The sequence below is a fragment of the Arachis ipaensis genome, chromosome B7, assembly GCF_059453495.1.
Source record: "Arachis ipaensis isolate K30076 ecotype BB chromosome B7, ASM5945349v1, whole genome shotgun sequence".
In the NCBI taxonomy this organism is placed as follows: Eukaryota; Viridiplantae; Streptophyta; class Magnoliopsida; order Fabales; family Fabaceae; genus Arachis; species Arachis ipaensis.
Genome location: NC_142442.1, coordinates 71,812,296 through 71,836,502, shown reverse-complemented (window position 1 = coordinate 71,836,502; position 24,207 = coordinate 71,812,296). Strand labels below are relative to the sequence as shown.

Sequence of the window (24,207 nt, the reverse complement as noted above, 5' to 3'; positions counted from 1 at the left end):
CTCTAACTATTGGTTGTTTAAAGTTATGGTTGTTCGATGTTCAAGTTTCTCCTGGCTTTGGGAATAGATTAACCAGGTGTTGGATGAGAAGCAGCCTAGCCCAATCTGACTGAGTTTGAGTTGCAATAAGCTTGAAAATGTAAATTCGTGTTAGCCCAGAAGAGAAGAAATTGACCTGGACTACTTTTGAAATATCTGATCAATCAAATTGCAGCTGGAAATACAGTTAGCGAATCTACTACAGTGGAAAGACTGAGGAAATCCTAACTTCTCATCTTTGTCATACTCTTCCAGTGGTAGGTGGAGGACTCTAAAGCCAGGAGCCGTAGGGGCGCGGTGGTATTCACTCCACTCCAGAGCGGGGACTTACTAAGCCTTTACTCGAGATCCCTCAGTACGATTTCCTGTAGCTACGAGTTGTTAATAGGGTAGTGAATGAATGCTTTCTTTGCTAGCTTTCCTTTTGAACTCGGAAGTACCTTTCTCTTTTTTACCTTCATTCAAATACTAAAGGCGGAAGGGGCCCTTGCTTTGGTGTGGGGCACCTGATTGCCGCCAAAATCCCGAAGCCTAACAAGATGAAACCCGCTCGACTTGTACTTCTTTAATTAATAATAGAATGGAAAGGGAAGCACTAGGGGAACATCTTTCAATGACTTAGTTCTTCCCTAAGTGGTTCGCTGACCAGCTGTGAAACGATTGTAGCATAAACTGGCAACCCTGGACAATGGTCCTTAGGGTCCATGGAGGAGTATCTGGATTGTAATCGTAATCTTAGAGTCTTCCTCGATGTACACCTGCCTCACTTTGAATAAAAAACATATTAAAATCCCAGGACGAAGACCATAGCTGCTCTATTTTACACGCTTAACGAAGAAGGAATGTGCACTCTATATTTACCCCCTTTCACTGGGACTACTGGCGACAGACATACTGAAAATGTCCCCCTTTATACTCTATTTCCATATCCTCCTACCAGTGGCTATTTATCACGGCCGGTTCACAAATCGAAAAAGGGCATGGCGGCTAGGCTATAAGTTAGCGGTTAGCTATGCTATAAGGGCTGCTCGCCTTTATATGGCAATGGAGCTAAGTAAGAAAAATGCTTAGGGTAGAGTTATTTCCCTCCCCACCCTCCTTAATCTAGCATTGACATTTTTCTTACCTTACTATGTTTGTTTAAAAGGAGACCAGACCGACAGCCCACCACTGGAACTTGCTTTGCTCTTGCTCGGCTCACTCCCGCTTGACTTCTTCCACCTGTAGTAAACTTTAAAGAAAAATCCTTCAGTTCACTACTGGTGGAACCTCACTGACCTTATCGGGCAGTTACTCTAAGCTGGGGCCTCTGCCAGCTTAACTTTACACCCCAGAACGCTATTTTTTGACACTTCGGCCCGTGCCTACTAGTGTCAGCCCTCCCTGTAGACTTTTTTCTCTCCCGAATAAGGATTCGAAGACCCAACTCGCTTAGGGAGATATACCTTATCCCCTTCATCCTTCTCTATCTGGATCTTCATCTTCCTTTTTAAGAGGGAGTAAAGTAACTTTCTTACTCAGCTGACCCATTTGTGCCTCCAAATTTCTAATGGAGGACCTTATTTCAGTCATGAAACTCAGAGTGGTCTTAGATAGATCAGAGACTACAGTTGCTAAGTTAGAGTGGCTCTGCTTAGAATTCTCTGTCTGTTGCTGAGAAGATGATGGAAAAGGTTTGCTATTGCCAAACCTGTTTCTTCTACCATTGTTATTATTGAAGCCTTGATTAGGCTTCTGTTGATCCTTCTATGAGAGATTAGGGTGATTCCTCCATGAAGGATTATAGGTATTTCCATAGGATTCTCCCATGTAATTCACCTCTGCCATTGCATGGTTCTCAGGGTCATAGGCTTCTTCTTCAGAGGAAGCCTCCTTAGTACTGCCTGATGCAGCTTGCATTTCAGACAGACTCTGAGAAATCATATTGACTTGCTGAGTCAATATTTTGTTCTGAGCCAATATGGCATTCAGAGTATCAATCTCAAGAACTCCTTTCTTCTGAGTTGTCCCATTATTCACAGAATTCCTTTCAGAAGTGTAAATGAATTGGTTATTTACAACCATTTCAATGAGTTCCTAGGCTTCTTCAGGCGTCGTCTTCAGATGAAGAGATCCACCAGCAGAGTTGTCCAATGACATCTTGGACAATTCTGACAGACCATCATAGAATATACATATGATGCTCCATTCTGAAAGCATGCCAGAAGGACACCTTCTGATCAATTGCTTGTATCTTTTCCAAGCTTCATAGAGGGATTCACCTTCCTTCTGTCAGAAATTTTGGACTTCCACTCTAAGCTTACTCAATTTTTGAGGTGGAAAGAACTTTTCCAAGAAGGCATTGACCAGCTTTTCCCAAGAGTTCAGGCTTTCTTTAGGTTGTGAGTCCAACCATGTCCTAGCTCTGTCTCTTACAGCAAAGGGAAAAAGCATAAGTCTGTAGACCTCAGGATTAACCCCATTGGTCTTAATAGTGTCACAGATTTACAAGAATTCAGCTAAAAACTGATGAGGATCTTCCAATAGAAGTCCATGAAACTTGCAATTCTGCTGTATTAGAGAAACTAATTGAGGCTTAAGCTCAAAGTTGCTTGCTCTAATTGCAGGAATTGAGATGCTCCTTCCACATAATGCAGAAGAAGGTGCAATAAAGTCACCAAGCATCTTCCTTGCATTGTTGGCATTGTTGTTATTTTCGGCTGCCATGTCTTCTTCTTTTTCAAAAATTTCTATTAGGTCCTCTCCAGAGAGTTGTGATTTAGCTTCTTTTAGCTTCCTCTTCAAGGTCCTTTCAGGTTCAGGATCAGCTTCAACAAAAATGCCCTTGTCCTTGTTTCTGCTCATAAGAAAGAGAAGAGAATAAGAAAGTATGGAATCTTCTATGTCACAGTATAGAGATTCCTTGAGGTGTCAGAGGAAAACAGAAATAGAGGGATGAGGTAGGTAGATAAGAATTCAAACATATGAAGAAGGAGAGAGAGAGAGTTCGAATTGCTAATTGAGGAAGAGTGTTAGTCCTTAAATAGAAATAGGTGAGAGAGGGAATTTTCGAAAATTTTTAAAAGAAACAAAATAAAATTAAAATTTAAAATAATTAGTTAATTAAAAAGAATTTTGAAAAATGGTTAATGGTTTTTCGAAAATTAAAAGTGAGAAAGTGGTTAGGTGATTTTGAAAAAGATTTTGAAATTAGCAGTCAACAAGATATGATTGAAAATTATTTTGAAAAAGATGTGGTTGAGAAGATATGATTGAGAATATATGATTGAAAAATAATTTAAAAAGATTTGAATGTTTTTTTGAAAATCAAAGTTGATTACTTGACTAATAAGAAACTAAAAGATATGATTTTAGAATTTAAAGATTGAACCTTTCTTAATAGGCAAGTAACAACTTGAAAGTTTTTGAATCAAAATATTAATTGTTAGCATTAATTTCGAAAATTATGAAATAAAAATAAGAAAAATATTTTGAAAATCAAATTTTAAAGTTTTCAAAAATATTAAGAAGAAAATTGAAAAAGATATGATTTGAAAAAGATGTGATTTTGAAAAAGTATGAAGATTTGAAAAAGATTTGAATTAAAAACTAACTTACCTCCCTTGTGTTGTCCTGGCATTAAACACCCAGAATGGTATCCATTCTGGCGTTTAACGCCCAGCCATGTATCCTGGCTGGCATTTAAACGCCAGTTTTCCTTCCTCACTGGGCGTTTTGAACACCCAACTTTTTCTCTGTAATTCTTCTGCTGTATGTTCTGAATCTTCAATTCTCTGTATTATTGACTTGAAAAGACATAATTTTGAAAAAAAAAATTTTTTGAATTTTTAATGATGAGAGAGAGCAACAACAAAATGAAACTAATCATAAAAAACTAAGATCAAATAAACAATGCATGTAAGAACACGTTGAATGTCAAGATGAACATCAACACATATTTTTAAGAAAAGAAAGATATGCAAGACACCAAACTTAGAAATTTTCATTCTATAGACACTAATAATTCAAAAATGCATATGAAAAACAAGAAAAGACACCAAACAAGAGAATTTAAAGATCAGACCAAAGAAAATCATCAAGAATAACTTGAAGATCAATGAAGAACAATATGCATATATTTTAGAAAAATGCAAGAAAATTACAAATATACAAGACACCAAACTTAAAATGTGACACTAGACTCAAACAAGAAACATAAAATTTTTGGTTTTTATGGTTTTATTAAAATATTTTTGTATTTTTCGAAAATATTTTGGAGAAAGAAAAATAAGAAATTCAAAATTTTTAATACAAATTACAGGAATCATGCAATGTTAGTCTAAAGCTTCAGTCTAAAAAAAATTAGACATGGCTAGCCAAGCTTCAGCAGGACATTACATACAACAGCCAAATTGATGGGAATCAACTAGCTCCTATGACGATAAAATCTTCATTTGAAACTCTAGAATTCATTCTTAAAAATTCTGAAGTCATAGGATAATTTTTTTTTAAAAATTTTTTCGAAAATAAAAAGCTAAAAAAAATAAATTAAAATTACCTAATCTGAGCAACAACATGAACTGTCAGTTGTCCAAACTCGAACAATCCCCGGCAACGGCGCCAAAAACTTGGTGCACAAAATTGTGATCACAATGGCACCAACAACTTGGTACGCACAATTGTAATCTCAACTCTTTTTCACAACTTCGCACAACTAACCAGCAAGTGCACTGGGTCGTCCGAGTAATAAACCTTACGCGAGTAAGGGTCGATCCCACGGAGATTGTCGGCTTGATGCAAGCTATGGTCATCCTTGTAAATCTCAGTCAGGCAGATTCAAATGGTTATGAGGTTTTGATAATTAAAATATAAATAAAATAAAATAGGATAGAAATACTTATGTAATTCATAGGTAGGAATCTCAGATAAGCGTCTGGAGATGCTTTGTTGCTTCAGAACCTCTGCTTTCCTATTGCCTTCTTCCAACCATGCGTTACCTCCTTCCATGGCAAGCTGTAAGATCCTCTCGGATGAAAACAAATCCATCTGCACTGTCACCACAGGGATAATCATCTGTCAGTTCCCGCTAGTGTCGGAATAAGACCATTGTCTTTTTGCACACTGTCACTTGTGCCCCACATTTGCAGGTTTGAAGCTCGTCACAGTCATCCTTTCCCAGATCCTACTCAGAATACCACAGATAAGGTTTAGACTTTCCAGATCCCAGGAATGGCTGCCAATAATTCTAGCCTATACCACGAAGGTTCTAATCTTAGATTAGAAACCCAAGAGATATGCACTCAAGCTATTGCAGATAGAACGGACGTGGTTGTCAGGCACGCGCTCATAGGTGAGAATGATGATGAGTGTCACAGATCATCACATTCATCAGGTTGAAGTGCGAGTGGATATCTTAGAGAAGAAGTAGGCGTGAATTGAAGAGAAAAATAATAGTACTTGTATTAATTCATGAAGAACAGCAGAGCTCCACACCTTAATCTATGGGGTATAGAAACTCCACCGTTGAAAATACATAAGTAAAAGGTCTAGGCATGGCCGTGAGGCCAGCCTCCAAACGTGTACAAAATGATCAAAAGATATTCCAAAGATGAAAGATGAAAAGATGAAAATACAATAGTAAAAGGTCCTATTTATAATGAACTAATGGTTTAGGGTTTACAGAAATAAGTAAATGATGCAGAAATCCACTTCCGGGGCCCACCTGGTGTGTGCTTGGGCTTAGCATTAAAGCTTTTTTGTGCTTAGGCTGTTCTTGGAGTTAAACGCCAGCTCTGGTTCCAGTTTGGGCGTTTAACTCCAGCTTTTATGCCAGTTCTGGCGTTTAATGCCAGAAAAAGGTAGAAAGTTGGCGTTTAAATGCCAGTTTGCGTTATCAAAAATCGAGCAAAGTATGGACTATTATATATTGCTGAAAATCCCAAGATGTCTACTTTCCAACACAATTGAGAGTGCACCATTTGGGCTTCTGTAGCTCGAGAAAATCTACTTCGAGTGTAGGGAGGTCAGAATCCAACAGCATCTGCAGTCCTTTTTCAGCCTCTGAATCAGATTTTTGCTCAAGTCCCTCAATTTCAGCCAAAAATACCTGAAATCACAGAAAAACACACAAACTCATAGTAAAGTTCAGAAATGTGATTTTTATTTAAAAACTAATAAAAATATAATAAAAAGTAATAAAAACATACTAAAAACTATGTAAAAACCATGCCAAAAAGCGTATAAATTATCCGTCATCAGACACTAAACTCAAAAAAGAAACACAAAATTTTTGGGTTTTATGGTTTTATTAAAAATTTTTTGTATTTTTTCGAAAATTTTTTTGAATTTTTCGAAAATAAAAATAAAAATAAAAAGCTTTAAACACAAAATAAAATTACCAAATCTAAGCAACAAGATAAACCTTCAGTTGTCCAAACTCGAACAATCCCCGACAACGGCACCAAGAACTTGGTGCACAGAATTGTGATTACACTTTTCACAACTCCGCACAACTGACCAGCAAGTGCACTGGGTCGTCCAAGTAATACCTTACGTGAGTAAGGGTCGATCCCACGGATATTGTCGGCTTGATGCAAGCAATGGTCATCTTGTAAATCTCAGTCAGGCGGATTCAAATGGTTATGAGGTTTTGATAATTAAAATATAAATAAAACATAAAGTAAAATAAAGTTACTTATGTAGTTCATTGGTGGAAATTTCAGATAAGCGTCTGGAGATGCTTTGTTGCTTCTGAACCTTTGCTTTCCTATTGCTTTCTTCCAACCATGCGTTACTTCCTTCCATGGCAAGCTGTAAGATCCTCTCAGTGAAAATGGTCCTCTACGATTTCTGCACAGCTAATCAACTGTCGGATTTCTCGTCTTGGATGAAAAATACCAGGTACAGCTACCGCATGGCTAATCATCTGTCGGTTCCCGCTAGCGTCGGAATAGAATCCATTGATCCTTTTGCACACTGTCACTTGCGCCCAACATTCGCAGGTTTGAAGCTCGTCATAGACATCCCTTCCCGGATCCTACTCAGAATACCACAGACAAGGTTTAGACTTTTCGGATCCCAGGAATGCTGCCAATAATTCTAGCCTATGCCACGAAGATACTAATCTCACGGACTCGGTCCGTGTATTAGATATCCAAGAGAATATACTCCGACTGTCGTCCAATGACTACGTTGAACATCATGTAGACCACTTTGTGGTTGTTAGGCACGGGGATCTTGGCTAAGCGAGTAACGAAGATTGGGTGATTGTCACGGGTTACCCCTTCATTCTGACTTAACTGAATTAAGTAGGAGAGTATATCTTGGAGAAGAAGTAGGCGTGAATTGAATAGAAAAACAGTAGTAATTGCATTAATTCATGAAGAACAGCAGAGCTCCACACCTTAATCTATGGGGTGTAGAGGTGCCAGTTTGGACGTTTAACTCCAATTCTGGTGCCAGTTTGGGCGTTTTACGCCAGAAAGTTTTAGGCTGGCTTTGGACGCCAGTTTGGGCCATCAAATCTCGAGAAAAGTATAGACTATTATATATTGCTAGAAAGCTCAGGATGTCTACTTTCCAACGCAATTGAGAGCGCTCCAATTGGGCTTTTGTAGCTCCGAAAAATCTACTTCAAGTGCAGGAGAGTCAGAATCCAACAGCATCTGCAGTCCTTTTTCAGCCTCTGAATCAGATTTTTGCTCAGGTCCCTCAATTTCAGCAAGAAAATACCTGAAATCATAGAAAAATACACAAACTCATAGTAAAGTCCAGAAATGTGATTTTTGAATAAAAACTAATAAAAATATAATAAAAAGTAACTAAAACATACTAAAAACTATGTAAAAACAATGCCAAAAAGGGTATAAATTATCCGCTCATGAACGAAGTATTTTTTCTCTTGTGTGTTCTTTCATTGATGGCTTAGCCTACTTTATAGATCGGTTTGTAGCTCAATAGTCGATTTCTTCCGAGATTTTGGTGACTGATCTTCTTCTGAGATTGTGGTGACTGATCTTCATCCGAGATTGTGGCGAGTGTTCTGTTTGGATAGAGTCATTACGCCGAGGTATGACTCGGTTTTATCCAAGATCTTAGGGGTACAATACAATTATAATTAATAAAATTACTCTAAAAAAATTAATTTCCCAAATCATATTACTATAACCTATAAAATTATTCTAAAAAATTATCAATTTTCTAAATTATATTACTATAAAATTGATGTATAAAATTTATTAATAAATAAGGTCATATTACTCTAAAAATTGATGTATAATTAAATAAGGTCACATTATATCTACATATGACTTGTAGTAATATTTCTAACACACTCAATCAAATTCATATAGAAGACACACTTTGATAAAAAACATACAAAATAAAAAAGACATAGAGAAAATGTAAAAGATAGATAAAGAATTTTTTATTAGATCTCTAAGAAATATACTTTTAGCAATTTAGATCACTAAAAAAAATTTTTTTACTAGACCTTCAAAGAATCGATTCTTGACAATTTAGATCAAAGAGATGAAAATTGAAAGAACTAACACTAGAAAATTACCTTAGGTTTGATTCTTCAAATTTCTTCATGCAATAAGTAAAACAAATCACTTGCCTCACTTGATCACACATAAAAAAACTTGCATATTAGAACCCAGAAAATTTACTCATCAAAAGTTATGTAAACTGTTTCATAATAAGTATTTAAATAGACCCCTAACAGAGTAGTTTAAAGATAAGATAACTAATTTAAATCTCCTAAAGATAAGATAACTTTGTTTAAATCAGATTTGATCGTATTGGATTAGATCATATTAATTTAAATTTAAAATTCTTAAAAAAACTACTAAACAAACTAAACATATAACTAATAAATTTAAAAATAAATATTAAATTTGTATTTTCCACTGGACTTGAAAAACACTATTAGGCCTCCTATTGCTGTCCTATTGCTCTCCAAAAAGATTCGTCCTCGAATCTGCATATATATCAAAACGAACAAATTAGATACACTGAAAAAAGAGAGAACATAAATTGTCAATTGAGTTAATTAATCTTTTATATATTTTTCAAATAATAAAAATCATAGATGATTGTAACTCAATTTTGTTTTAACCAATCAACTTAGATTTTAATTTATGACTAAATTAATTAATTACTTTGTATGAATTATATTTAGTTTTAACCAATCAATTGGGAATTAAAAAAATTACTTTCCATAATTTAATATAATATCGCAAGATATGTTTGATAATTTGACACAAATGTAAAGGATCATAAAAACCTAAAAGCACAACGTGTAAAAAATTTTCATATTTGTCCAAAAAACAATAATATTTTGGTGATTTCTTCCAAATCCGTGGCAATTCTGTGGGTAAGTTACCCTTGCATATGTGTCATCATCTCAGTCATTGATCAAAAAAATTTTCAACCTTTCATTAATTCATTCATTGTTTATAGCAAAAGCCTTTAATGAACATATACCATAACAAATACTACATTAATTATTGTATACACATATTGTATAGTGTATTGGGGAACATTTGCAATTATAATTTATAATCTCTAACTTTTTTTCATTTTAAAAAATACCCTCCATCTCTTCTTGAAATTCAACATGCATGTCTCAAAACTTGGAAAACGCATAGAGGCCACTACTCACTGGTTTTTTCGCCTTCGTTGTATACCCACTACCCAACCCTGAAATTTGTTATCCTAGAAGACACTACCCAACCCTGTTTGGTTTTTTCGCCTTCGTTCTATACCCAGCGTCCATTTAGCAAGAATGATCTCCTTCGAGTAATAGGTTCCAGAACTGGTGCTCTGGTTCCATCGGATAGGCGTCGACGTCAACTGAGGAGAGGGCGAACGCTAAACTGATGTGGCTCCGGTAGAGAAATTTGTAGCTGAACTTTTGCTTGATCCAAAACTGTGGCTGCTGGAAGCTGGTTTACCAACATTCATTTTTCGGCTGCCTTCGAATTAGGTGCGTCGGATTAGGTAAGGTCACCTCCCTCCGAAAGTGCATTTTTTATCCGTTCAAGCTCAACCTTTGGTTGTCATCATGGTATGTCCAATTAAGTTTTTTTGTTAATCCAGATTAGTTTAATTTGGATGATAGTCTATGCCTTTTAAACGGTTCTCTGTTTAGGATGTTGGGTTGCTATTCTGGAATTAGAAATTAAGTAACATTGTCCAATTCTATGCTGTAGCTAGGTTTGGGGAATTGAAATTAAAACCTTATACTGGGGTCGAAAACAATTAGATTAGTTTAATTGGTTTTGGTTCATTTAATTTTACATGCAACTTAGTTTAGCTTCCTGTAGTTACTACCATTGGCTCTGTTTATTGACATTTTTAGGTAAAATTATGGCAGGGGTTAAATTATGTCCATAAACGAGGATGATGTGAAAAATGATTTTGATAATGATTTGGGTGATGATTTCGATTATCAATCGAATGCAGAAGATGATGCTGAAGACGACGATGTGGATTCGCTGGATTCTACTAGCAAGAGTGAAGAAGTTTGTGGTGTAAAAAGAATAGTAGATTTAATGGTGGAGGATATTTGGAACCTGGAGTTTAGGACAGAGGATGAGGCGTGCCAATTTTATAACACTTATTCTTGTTGGCATGGATTTGTAATGAGGAAGGACGACGTGGTTAGGGATAATCAAGGTAGAATCATTAGTAGGCAACTTGTTTGCAACAAAGAGGGCTCGAGGAATATGAGGTATCTTGATCTGGATGATAGATCAAGGGAGGCAAGGTCAGTAACGTGAACCAAGTGTCCAGCTCGGCTTAGGGTAAAGCTTGACTACGGTTGCGGTAGATGGAAGGTATCATGTTTTGTGGAATCTCACAACCACAATCTGACACCACCCCAATTTGCGCATCTGGTTCTGGCCAATCGTCGTCTCACTGTCATTGATAAAATCCAAGTAGAAAATCTTCATAATTTTGGTGTCAAGACCTGCCATATTATGGGGTATATTGCGTTCCAGAAGGGTGGATATCGTCATGCTGGATTTACACGCAAAGATTTGTACAACTACATTGATCGTTATCGTCGGTCAAAAGTTAAAAATGGGGATGCCAATGCAGCAATAAACTATTTGATTGGCAAGTCAAACAACGATCCGCTGTTCTTTGGAAAGTATATGTTCACTAGTGACGAAAGGCTTGAGCATATTTTTTAGGCAGATGGGCAGTCAATTATCGACTATCACTGATTTGGAGATATTGTTGCCTTTGACTCAACCTACAAGAAGAATAAATACAATAAGCCTTTGGTCATTTTCTCCGGATGCAATCATCACGGGCAGACTGTTATCTTTGGATTCGACCTACTATCCGACGAAACCACAGAGACGTATAAGTGGTTGTTGGAAACCTTTGTTGAAGCGATGGGTGGGAAAAGTGCTAAAACAGTAATAACTGACGGAGACCTTGCCATGCGAGATGCAATCAAGAATGTTCTTCCTGATGCGACCCATCGGTTATGTGGATGGCATCTGCAGAGAAATGCATGTGAAAATATAAAGAATCCTAATTTTCTGCCCGATTTTAAAGGTCTTATATACGACAACAACGACCACAGAGACTTTGATCGGAGATGGGCAGCCATTTTGGATAAGCACAACCTTGTTGGGAGTACCTAGATGGAAAAGACGTATGAAACTCGTGCAATGTGGTCCCATTGTTTCCTCCGGGATAAGTTTTTCGGTTACATAAGGATGACATCACAGTGCGAAGGTATAAATTCTCTCATCAGATTTTATGTTAATCGCAAGAACACCCTCATTGACTTCATGCATAACCTGGATAAGGCCTTAAAGGAGTATAGAAACAACAAATTAATAGCTAACTTTAAGTCTCAGTGCTCAGAGCCAGTGATAATTATCTCGTTGGAGGTATATGAAAGATCTGCATCATGTTATTTCACTCGAAACATTTTTAAAGAAATTCGTAATGAGATTCAGAGGGCAGGGGCTTTGAATATCAAGGTACTAAGCACAACCTTGGACAAGGTCAAGTTCAGTGTGACTGCTCTCGGAGACCCGGCCAAAGATCGATGGGTGGAAGTCGATAGAGGTAAGAATCTGTTCTCGTGCTCGTGCAAGCTGTTTGAATCATGTGGTATTCCCTGTAGTCATGTCTTCTGTGCCATGAAGTTCGAAAACATACTTGAGTTTCCAGATTCGTTGATCTACAAAAGGTGGACAAAGAATGTAAAGAACGAATTTATTAGCACAGAAATGCCTGTGAATGATGACGTCGAAAGGGTCTTAAAGTTTCGAGTTGGTGTATTGGCATCGAATTGCAACAAGTAGTGTGATATTGCTTGCAAGGATCTTGCAGACTTTGATGAAGTCCAGTCTGAACTTGTCAATTTAGTTATCCCCCTGCAGTCACGCAAACAAGGCAACTCAACTCCTAATGTTAACGTGGAAGGCAACAACGATCCCTTTGTTGTCAAAAGCAAAGGAGCCCCTTCCAAGAGGTCTTCTTGGAGGAAGAAGAGAGCATGCTCTAATTGCCACAAGTACGGTCATTACTACAAGCGTTGTCCAGATCTGATGCCGCATAGTGTGGAAGGTAACCCTCGCGATCAATCAGACGGCAATGCATCAGCCAAGGAGTCAGGTTTTAGTCCAAAAAGGTTTGCTAATTCTTTGAGGTCGTTCTCAGTTAAGTCCGAACACCACTTAGGACCTAAGACCAAGGTACGATTTGTTTGTTTATTCTAACTAAGCTCCTGCTACGAAAATCTTCTTCGATGGGTATCCCTTTAAAAACCATTAAACTATGTGAATGTTCCTCTGTTTACGCAGGCTTTTAAAAAGGGTGGAACAAGGAAGTTTACGGTGACGGGTATAAGGAACCGGAAGGGTAAAGACAACACGTTTGATGAGGTAATTGTTTTGAATGTAAACCTCTAATTTCCATCACATGAACTGGGTAAATTAATGAAGATCTCGTTCTTCTTGTTTTAAAAAAAAAATATAAAACAGCGGAGCCTCTATGAAAGTAGTGAATTCATTGACATCGCGTCCATGAATGGATTTTTCAACAAAAATCTCTACTCGTTAACACAGGTGCGATGCGTAAAACTCATGTTAACCACTTTGCGATGAATGACCATTATGCTTTTATGCATGATTATGGTTTCTGATTGGCGATTATCATGTCATAACCAGGTGAAGGAGTCACAGTAGGACAAGGGACATTCATTCACAAATTATGAATGCTTTAATGATGTCATGGATGAAAAATGTGACACACCACATGTGCAGAATGATGTCTGAGATCCATTACCATCGTCAATCCCTTGTCGCAACAAACAAGGATCGTACATGGCATTGTTCGCGTCGATGCATAGGACACTTTAACCAATTGGAAGAATTAGTCTTTTGAATTTAGTGCAATGCAAATATTTGTTATATAATCATGATTTATCGTGATTTACTAACCGCAATGTAATTGCCATTGCTTGGTATTTAGGAGTTTTAATTTGTAGTTATTTACGTTAACTGTGAATATGTTCATTAGGATGATAATTATGTTGAATAATATGTATGTGTTTTGCTTACATTGCTGTATTCTAGTTGCAGTTAATTGTGGTTGCAATTGGGGTAAGGAGTTCCTACCATTGTGATTTTGCAATACAGTTGATCAATTAGAGTTACATTAATGGATTTTTTCCCTACTTAGTGCATTAGGATGATAGTTATGTTCAATAATATATATGTGTTTTGCTTACATTGTTGTATTTTAGTTGCAGTTAATTGTGGTTACATTTGGGGTAACGAGTTCCTACCATTGTGATTTTGCAATACAGTTGATCAATTAGACTGCAAACATTTCTTACCCGGGGTTGAATTGTGCCTCGATGGTTGTAAATATCTTTTGTTACTTTTAGGTTGTGAATCTCTTTTGTTATTATGAATTTCTTATCTTCATCGGAATTTTTTTTCGGAGCAATGGCCTCCTGTGTATGAAAGCGGTTTCAAATATAGCAAACCATTTTAGGAGATTCGTTATGTGTCATGAATCTGTTATAGATAAAGCAAAAAACATAAACATAAACACATTTATATTTGAGCATATCATATTTCGATTATTAGGAACAATAACATTTTGAATATGTTAATCTTAGAAACTGACAGAATTTAACATTAGGAACAATAACAATTTGAAACCGAACGGACATTTCCTTTAACATTAGCGAATGTTTCTCTGTGTTCAGCTTTTTGACTACAACATGACTTTGATAAGAAGGGTTTTGCTTCCTGGGATTTCTACCTGAACGTTTCTAAAATGTGTTCATTTGGCATCCGTAACATTGTAGAGTATTATTACCTGATATAAAAAATTAATAAACAATCACTGTAACAAAAGGAACAAGTGAAGACATTTCAAGAAAGCAAAGACTGCAAGATTATAATTACTTGATTCATCCAGCCATTTGAACATGCAACTCACCCATGTAGTCACCCAACACCCAACAGTCGCCTCTTGCAAAAAAAAAAAAAAAATTAAAGTTGTCATCAATTTGTATTAAGCATACGAATCTCATTAAGTAGTTATAGAAGCATCAGATATAGTGAATTAACAACAACAGTACAACAACAATGGAAGTGTTATAATTTATATTAAGCAAATGAAGGTCATTAAGGAATTATAGAAGCAACATATATAGTTAATTCACAGGGACACTACAACAACAAACTTGTGTTATTAATTGTATCGCGTCGGGTTTGTCCACTTCATTCTCTCTCATTGTATTGTCTTAAATAGAAACTGGAAAGGGCTATCAAAACTGATGGCCTTGGAAGTTCCAGCGGGGATGGAATGAATGTATGGGATGGCTTGAACGTAAAACGTAGCAAGAAAGAAGATGATAGTATTTGGTTGAATGCACTCCGAAACAAAAAATTGTAGAGTTATTCGAATAAAAGCATGTGTACTTTGTGATTCTTGAATACAAAGGAGAAGCTAGATTTAAGTTCGTGGTGATCCGTTTGAGTGACTCGGAGATTGAATACTCAAGTTTGAGAAGTTTCCATAATTCTCACCCCCATATGAATCGGAAAATTATTTCCCAAATGGTAATGATCGTCGTCATAGAAATTGGTCAAACTCGAATATTCAATCCCCGATTCACTCAAACGCCTCACTAAGATCCTAAATCTAGATTCTCCTTCATATTCAAAAACTATGAAATACCAAAGCTTTAATTCCAATAACTACACAACTCTGTACCAGTATTCACACAACCAAGCACTACCATCTCCCTCCTTCCCTATGTTACGTTTATCCCATACAAGACGATTGAAAATGCATTTGTCTTACAAGTTTTTTATCGATTTTGACAACCCAACAATTATTCATTTGGATATGAACTACATACATAAAATTTATCTATTCTGATACTAACCGATTTGTGAGAGGGCGTCGCCGCATCAATTTGACATACATAATGCGTACCTCCAACTCCGGCTCCTCCTCATGCATGTGGTTGAGATTGTGTTAGAATAACTTCCATTAAGACATTATGTGTTAATTAATACTAAGCTACTAGTAGTATAACAAAATCAGTTGCTAGTTTGTAATTTGTAATGAAGGTCATAGACAACCGGTAAATCCGATATCGTTGGAACTACCAACCGGAAATAAAATAAAAGGAAAATGGAGCATGAAAGAAGATATCAGTGTTTCACTGAATGAAGGTTGGCACAGAATTTATGAGTTACTAGGATTAAAGCATGGATATTTTGTGGTTTTTAAGCGTAACAGTTAATCCAAATTCAAATTCACGGTGATTCGTTCGAGTACCTCAGAGATTGATTATTCAAGTTTGAGAAATTTTCATAACGATCGCCACCTTCCGAATCGGAAAATCATTTCCCACATAGCAGTGATCATCATGGAAAGTTCTCAAACTAGAATAATCAACTTCCGAGTCACCCTAATGGATCACAAGGAATTTAAACTAGGATTTACCGTAACACGTACATACCACAAAATACACCGACTTTAATCCCTGTAACTCGAGAACTCTATACCAAACCTTCATTCAACGAAACGCTAACCTCTTCTTTCTTACTCTCTTTTGCATTTATTTCATTTTCGGTTGATAATTCCAACGAATTCCAATTTATGAGTATGCTCCACTATCTAGATAATACTTACCCATTACATTAATCTTCGAAATGACCCACAAGAAAATAAAACAAATGCCCTTTTATTCGGTTTTCTCCGCACAAAATTTGAACAGCTTATTTTCTAACGGCATACACAAAGCTAAGTACAATAGTACGTACCGATTCAGCAGGAGTGGGCGGAAGGAATACAGCTCCAGGCACTGTTTATAGATAGCTAATTCATCCAACCCGAAGCAAGGAAGATGGTCATCTAGCATCAATTTTTACTACTCCAGTGATCCCGTACAATCCAACATCAGCCTGTACCAAATCAACATATGTAGACACGTAATAATAGTCAGAATTCGACCCTCCAACAAACAAGTTCATCAACACAGTTAATACATCACACTGTATAATAAGTGGTTGTTAAGCTTACATTTGTTCCAGTATGGATGTATAGCGCCTTCATACATCCTTCGTGCACCAGCAAAGGTTGTTCACCATTATCGTCACTATTGTTTGCATGCACCTCATCCGTTTGTGTTTCTGGATAGCCGGTGGCCTGATCTTTTACCTAAGTACCAACCTGGTTGCACAAACAACGATGCGAAAAATCAAAAGGACAGTAATTCACAATCAACAAAGCAAAAATACCATATATTCACATACCCGAAAAATACGGATCCACCAAACTGCTACTAACCCTGTTGCGATTGGGTATTAGGATTTTCGTCAATTTCCTTTCCCGGTGGCCACAACCTACTCTGTGGTGTTACCTATGTTTCAACCCCTATCCATTTGATTTCAAATTGAAAAAAAATATAGCAAATGAGAAAGACACATTTTCCCATTATCAATAATGTAGAAAGTCAATCATCCTAATCCAAGACGAAACGAATGAGTACTTACGATGAAGAGATGAATTTTAACGCCCGAAAGGTACTCACCACCACTAACATGATAGGCCAGACGACTTAAGAAGATTATATAGAATTATCAGGCGACCGACTTTGATGATGAATATGGATCTGCATCTGATGACATATGCTTAGGGTTTCCTTCGAATATAGTTGGTTTCCTCCTTCTGATAACATGTGGCTTTCTTCAAAATATTTCTGGTGTGTGCGTTCTTCTAGAGTCACCCTTTTTTTGTTTAACATTTCCTAGGCTAAGAAAACCAAAAAAAATAAAAACCCACAACACATCGGACATTCAACCCTGAGTAGATCTAATCCCATCTACAATAAATTACCCAACATTGAGTCATTAATAAAAAAAGATACATTAACATAAACATGCGGTTCAGTTGTCTTTCTCATTGATTGGGCCGGATTTTTTTTTAAAAGTATGTGCAATTACGGAAAAAAATTCTCATGTAACCAAATTCCAAAATAAAAAACAATTAGTTCTCCAACGAAGAATGGTTTAAGAATTGTAGTTTAAAAAAATGTTGACTGGATATTAAAGGCAAAAAAAAAAAAACTGTTTGTTCCCCAAAGGAATAAGCCCATTCTGGCATTTTTCCAAAAAAAAAAGGCTATTCTGCCATTTGATCTTAACAAAAAAAAAGATTTCCAGCTAGTTACGGTTCAGAATGCCAATTATAACCGTACGACAAATTACATCATTGGCAAATGCGAATCTGCATGAAGTTAATATCCAAAATTGTTTTCAAAATACATGACATACTAAAAAGCAAATAGAATTGTTCAACAACCAACTAACAGATAATTGAGTTTCATACTTCCTAAACTATGGGAAAAGTTTCCTCATCATAAGGCATCCTATCTGCATCGAACCTGGATGATTGTGATTGGCTCAGTAGATATCACCTCGAAGATCCCCACACCACCTGCCTTGAAGTTGCACAATGAAGCAAAATTTTTCCATCCTCCAGAAATAACGCCGAAGCTACCGTCCCTTTTTCCACTGTACCTTGTGTATGTAGCTTCGACCTCTATGTGGCCGTGTGTAAGGATGAGAGGGTGCCTCTAAGCAGTGAAGTGACTCAGATGAGGGACATTGGACTGATTTTAATACAAGATATTTAAGTAACTATCAGCTAATTTAATCCTTCTTCAGTAAAAAATATTTTAAACAACAAGTTAGGACAAGTATACGCTTACTAACAATCTAGATGACATCATGCGAGAAGTTAGTTCCATCACAAAAATGGCCACTTGGTAGATACCTTATCAGCAACGGCTTTAGCCCTGGCTGAATGAGGGATGTTGATACACCTTGCAGTTTGAAAGTTACCAGTCCTTATATATGGTGGTTCTGCCGGATCACGGAGCTGGTATGAATTCTCAATGCCACCAAAATCTAATATCCGGACTTAGAAATTAGAGTTTCCTTTGTGCTTGAAATAGAGCATGGAGTCCAGATTGATTTTGTACATCTAGTAGAACTCTTGCCAGCCACGCGTCAAGGCAATTTTGCCATTTTGCATTGGTGACCAAAAGCATCGAAAGTGGTTGTTCCTTCCGTCAGGCACAACCAGGTCCAGGAACGGGGTACGGTTTGGGAGCTCATCCGAAGTTATCGGTAATGACTGTTACACAGTAGTCAAGTTCGGTCAAAACATCGATAGCGTCACGTAATGTTTGAATTCAAAGGGTTTGTAGTCAAGGGAGGTGATTTACCAGTTTGAATATTGATGGCCTTATTACTGGCTTCAGAAACCTCAACTTGTAGTTATTCGTGCTACCCTGATCGACATGTAGCTTTCTCTTACCCTTGTCCCTGGAAGACGTCATCTATGGCAACTGCAAAACAGAATTCACGGCCACAATCGAATCAAATCAGAGTTCATGATAAAAACCTCATACAAGTGACACTTACAGTTCAAAATCTACAGACATGCATCTTTTTGTTATTGGAAAGCAAGTGGTTCAATTTTTCCACAAACAGTGCAATTTCTGTTTCATGAAACATGTGAATGTTGTGAAAGTTTGAATCCTTAACAGAACAATCTTAAGCAAACCTAAATGCAAAAGTTCTTTTTCGGATGAACAAATGCAAAACGAATATCCTTCACTGGTTCCTTTCAAAACTCTTAAGTTATTTTTATTGATTTTACTACCATTAAATTTTTATTAACTGGACATTGCTTGAAGATGGTGATAATTACTAATCGCTATCAGGAGAAGATTTAGCATAGAGGTTTACCTTGGTCGGCGTTCACGCTGGGTTGAAGCTCTTGGAGTCGAAACCTTCAGCAGCAAGGGGTGTTGCTTGGGGTTACAAGGAGGAGTGTTTTATGAAAAAACATGGATACTGAAAAGGGAACTTAAGTTGCACACTTTTGAGATATAAAAAAATGTTTAATTTTAATTTTAAATTAAGTATTAAAACGTTCCGTTTTTAAAGTTCTTAAACACATAATCCGTTCTATACTTCTATCCCAATCCTAACTCCCCGTAAATCCCCTTCATGAATGCTTGCAGTTTATAAAAACGTCAAAAAAATTATTTTTCCTTCAAAAACATTTAATTTCATTGGAAAATTAATCTTCAACGTCTTTTACTAACCAAATAATGCTAGAAAAAAAAACTTGTTGAAGGTTGAAACACAGTTTACGATTTAAATTTAAATTTCAAATTCCTTTGATTACAGGGATTATAGATAACTACTAGTATTTCCTTGGAAAATTAAATTCTTTAATGTTTGTTATTAACGAAATTGATGCTAAAATAAAATGTTACTGGTTGAAACACACTTTATGAGTTTAATTAAACGTCAAGAAAAAATTAAGATTATACTTGGAAAATTAAATTCTTTATTGTTTGTTACTTCCCAAATAAATGCATGAAAACAATATGACTAGTTTAACACACCTTATTACTAAAATTTAAAATTTCAATTCTCTTGAGTACTGGATTTCTTGATAAGTAACACTATATAACAAATAAATTAGTTTCCATACAATTTAGTTTTAAAAATAAATAATTTTCAAAATTTATTTTACAAAAATCCAGTGCCTGGGATAATAATTTTCAAAAAAAATTGGGATAAGATCAAATGTGATTCAATTAAAGAGGACCTATGCAAATTTTTCTTATTCTAAACGAGACATTCCCAACCCATTTGGGTAATCAATTTAAGGGGAATGTCAATTTAAGTTTTCCAAACATTAGGATAAGCAAAGTAATTTCCTAATACTAACTCCTTCACCTGAATACCACCGAGTTGAATTTACAGGTTTTAATTCTCATTAACAACATCCATAAATTCTCAACTAACATATCAAAAACAAAAAGACGTATCGCCCATTAATCATTCCCTTCCTCTGCTGCACTCCCGTGGGCTATCCCTTGACACGAAAACCTCCTCCAGCTTTCCAGTGATCGGACCACCATGGAACCTGCATTTCGGTAAGCTTCTCCATCTTCAATCACCTTTGATCACAACTCACCTCCATGCTGTATCTGTCAAGCATTAAACGGATCACATTTTCAAATCTGCATGCAGAATGTGTTCAAGTCTTTGTGCTACAACAAATAACGAGTCACACATAGGCTATAAATCAACTGTTATTTAGCTTTCATTCCTGGGTTGTTCATTAGTTTTTGTCTGTTCGTGTTGGTTAGGTATGTTAACGCATTGAGGAACATACAATAGTCATACAACCAATTTTATGTCTTCGGCCTCTTCGCAAAAGATGTACGTTCATGCAAAACTGTTACTTGGTTCATTGATATGCATATGATCAAATATCTTTTGAACATTAATGTGCCATGGTTGTGTATTGTTTAACTACAAGATGATATCAAATTCTCACCTCATATCGTACATCTATTCAAGTGGTACACCACGACGGATCTTTATTTTATAGACACTCAAGACAACTGCCTCCACCTGATGCCCAAGAGAGACGGTGACAGGTTCTGGATTAAGGCAGCTGACATAGGGAGGATACGACGCATGTATAGACGATCTCCTTTGCTTAATGTTGAGCTGAGGTACGTTGCTTGGGGTGTCTTCTACATGATCGTCAGGAACATTAATCGGAAAGAAGAACCTCCCTGGTGTCGTTGACGAACTGTATGCATCGAAGGTGTTGCCCAAACATATTACACACAGCCTAGAGTCGAGGTGTGGAGCTTACTTCAACAAAGAGGCCCAACTAAGAGTCTTCGAAACAGAGATGTTCCTTAGGGCGCACCGTCAGAGCCAAGAACACCATCATCTGGATACTCAGCAATCAAAGTAAGCAAAAACTAATGCACTGTTATCTGCACTAAATTGTTATGTATCCAATTGTTATGCCTAATTTTTGGAACTTTACTACAGTGTAAACAAGAGGCAATAAGGTGGGGGGGGAGGGGATGAGGCAGGTCCTAGTAAGCGGCAGCGACCCACAACCTCACCTGACGCGTCCGTCAACCAAGGATCATCTTAGCGGGTACCTGGATATCTTTAAAATTTCATATGTTATGTATTTATGGTTAAATGTTTTTGGGATTGTGTTATTTACTCTATAATGTTCTTTTATAAACATTATGTGAATGTTTGTATATGTTTTTAAATACCTGAACAGCTTCAACGGATCAAGTAAATAGTAACCCACATGAATGCTGGGTTTATTCCAATTCTGCATGTACTTATGTGTTTTCTTTTTTGGGTCATACATACACACCTACACAGTCACTAACACACACAAATTTTTGGCTACCACTGCTAGCAATTGAACTGCTCTGCCTTTACTTTGAGGCAAATACTTTTGCCACAACATCTCATGCCTCAGCCCATGTACTTTTGTGTTAAGTTGGATGCCTTGCCGGTTCAGGGTTTTAAAAAAAAAAGATTTTGAAAGTAGCATGTTGATAAATTATTAAAATCTGAACAGGTCCATTGTCACTGGCCCGTTTACCTTTAAATTGGATTTTTTGGGCATACTGTGCAAAGCTACACATTTTTTAATTTTTTTTTACAAAAGCTTTAAAGCCCTTGAAACAAAATTAAAACTGAAATGATAAACAACCACAGACACGATGTCAAACTAAAAGGGTGCTATTCAAGTTGTATGGTAACAATAAAAAAAACCTGGTATCTCCAGTAAGTTTCTCCCAAGAAATTCGAAAAATGTCAATCTAAAAGGTTTAACAAAAGCTTTAGAGCTAAAACAAAAATGATAAACAACCACAGGCCCCAATGCAGAATATGTCAAACTCAAAGAGTGCTATTCAAGTTGTATGGTAACAAAAAAAGAAACCTGGTATCTCCAGTAAGTTTCTCCCAACAAATTAAAAAAATATCAATCTGAAAGGTTTAACAAAAGCTTTAGAGCTAAAACAAAAATGATCAACAACCATAGACACCATGCAGAAAATGTCAAATAAAAAGGGTGCTATTCAAGGTGTATGGTTAGCAAAAAAAACCTATTATCTTCCCTAAGTTTCTCTAAACAAATTCCAAAAATGTCAGATTAAAAGGGTGCTGTTCAAGGTGTACAGTTCCAAAAAAAACCTGGTATCTCCCGTAAGTTTTTCCCACCAAATTCTACTACATCATAACATCGTTGTAAAAGACTAAAAACAACATGAACTTAATTACGGGTAACTCGTTCCTTCTATTCGAATTTAAGCACTCATGACCGCAGTCAAAGAATGAAACAGATTCTTCGGAATTGATGACAAAAACCAGGAAAAAATGATGGACGGAAAGTTTAAATTGGTTAAATAACTGACCATTCGTGATTTTGTTCCTTTATATCTCAATGGTTTCTAATTCCACGTAGGTTGATTATCAGCTCTAATTACAGTAACAAATTTTGCTGTAAATGAACAAAAAAGTAACACTGACCTTCATCGTGGACAGTATACTAATCGAGACAGCGAACATGTGTTCCTGTCCACTATCTGATCCAACAATTCATCCCGTGTATTATATGATGAACAACATTTTTGTCCCCCATGATAATACGCGGGATCGAGGCGTCATTGAAAAGAACGAAAGCAAAATCATCAGAGTCTTTGTCCTTACGAGGCATGACTATAACCTTATGAACCACTTGACCATACAAGTTGGAGAAAAACTCAGCAATGGCTTCCGCATTGGGCATAGACTCTCGACCGAAGCACACAGTCAGTGTCTTTGGATGCTCCTCGTCGTCCAGCTCCTTGGAGACGTACTTTTGCTTTCCCATTTCTTGCTTAGTTTGTCTTCCTCCTTGTTGCATGTGGATTCGTCGGGCATTGTAATGTCTACTCAATGCCTCTGGTGCAACAGAGGTACCCTCATCCTGTGTCTTGAAACCCAATAATTTTGCGGGATTCCTCTGATACTCTAACCACACGGCATCCATGGTGAGGTCGTCTAGAATTCTAGAGCAAATATTTGAAAGGGATTCGGGAATTAGGGGTAGCAGCACGGATCTCATCCCATGAACCTGAGATATGGTGACCTCAGTTTTCAATGCAGTTGAGAGTGTTTTGAGTTTTGTTTTTTTTTCACAACACCAGCCAACACGGGAGATAATAGGCATTGCAGACAGATGACACAATCCTCAGCAAGATTATTCATAAACCAGCTCTCTTTTACCGTGGCATTTTGTAGAAGACCACTCAGTCCCATGGTCTCCAATGACAGTAGAAAGGCCATGACCATCAAGGACTGAGTAACGTCACGGTGAAGGACTTGTGTTAGGGTCTTGAATGCAGTTCGGTCGGTTCCATGGAATATATCCAAACATTCTACTGCCATGCTTGCCGGCTTCTTTCTAGTATCCATTTTCTACGAGGCAGAATATGGAACGATATAGTTTTGTAGTAGTATTTTGTGCGTATTCCACCAACTCGAAGCCTCCCTCTTGTACGCATGCAGCATGGTCTCTACTTTATTGCATCATGTTGCTCATTGTCCTAGACTAACCATCACCTACCTTGGAATATTAATTAATGAATAGCCTTAATTATTAATTATGTGGTATATGGATACACTTGGTGCAATTAAGAGTTTCTTCTTCTAATAAAACCTCACTAACCTTTACCTAATATGGAGAAATTGAAGTTTAATTGAGTAAACCTTTACGATT

General features: G+C 36.7%; 1 non-coding gene and 1 pseudogene across 1 annotated transcript; both read left to right on the top strand.

Annotated features, from left to right (window-relative positions):
* Window positions 1–2,236: 2,236 nt before the first annotated feature.
* Window positions 2,237–2,340, top strand: LOC148552965 (small nucleolar RNA R71). The gene has a single exon (XR_015892897.1). It is a non-coding gene; the product is annotated as a small nucleolar RNA R71 (small nucleolar RNA).
* Window positions 2,341–10,574: 8,234 nt separating this feature from the next.
* Window positions 10,575–13,873, top strand: LOC148552964 (protein FAR1-RELATED SEQUENCE 5-like; annotated as a pseudogene).
* The last annotated feature ends 10,334 nt before the right edge of the window (window positions 13,874–24,207 follow it).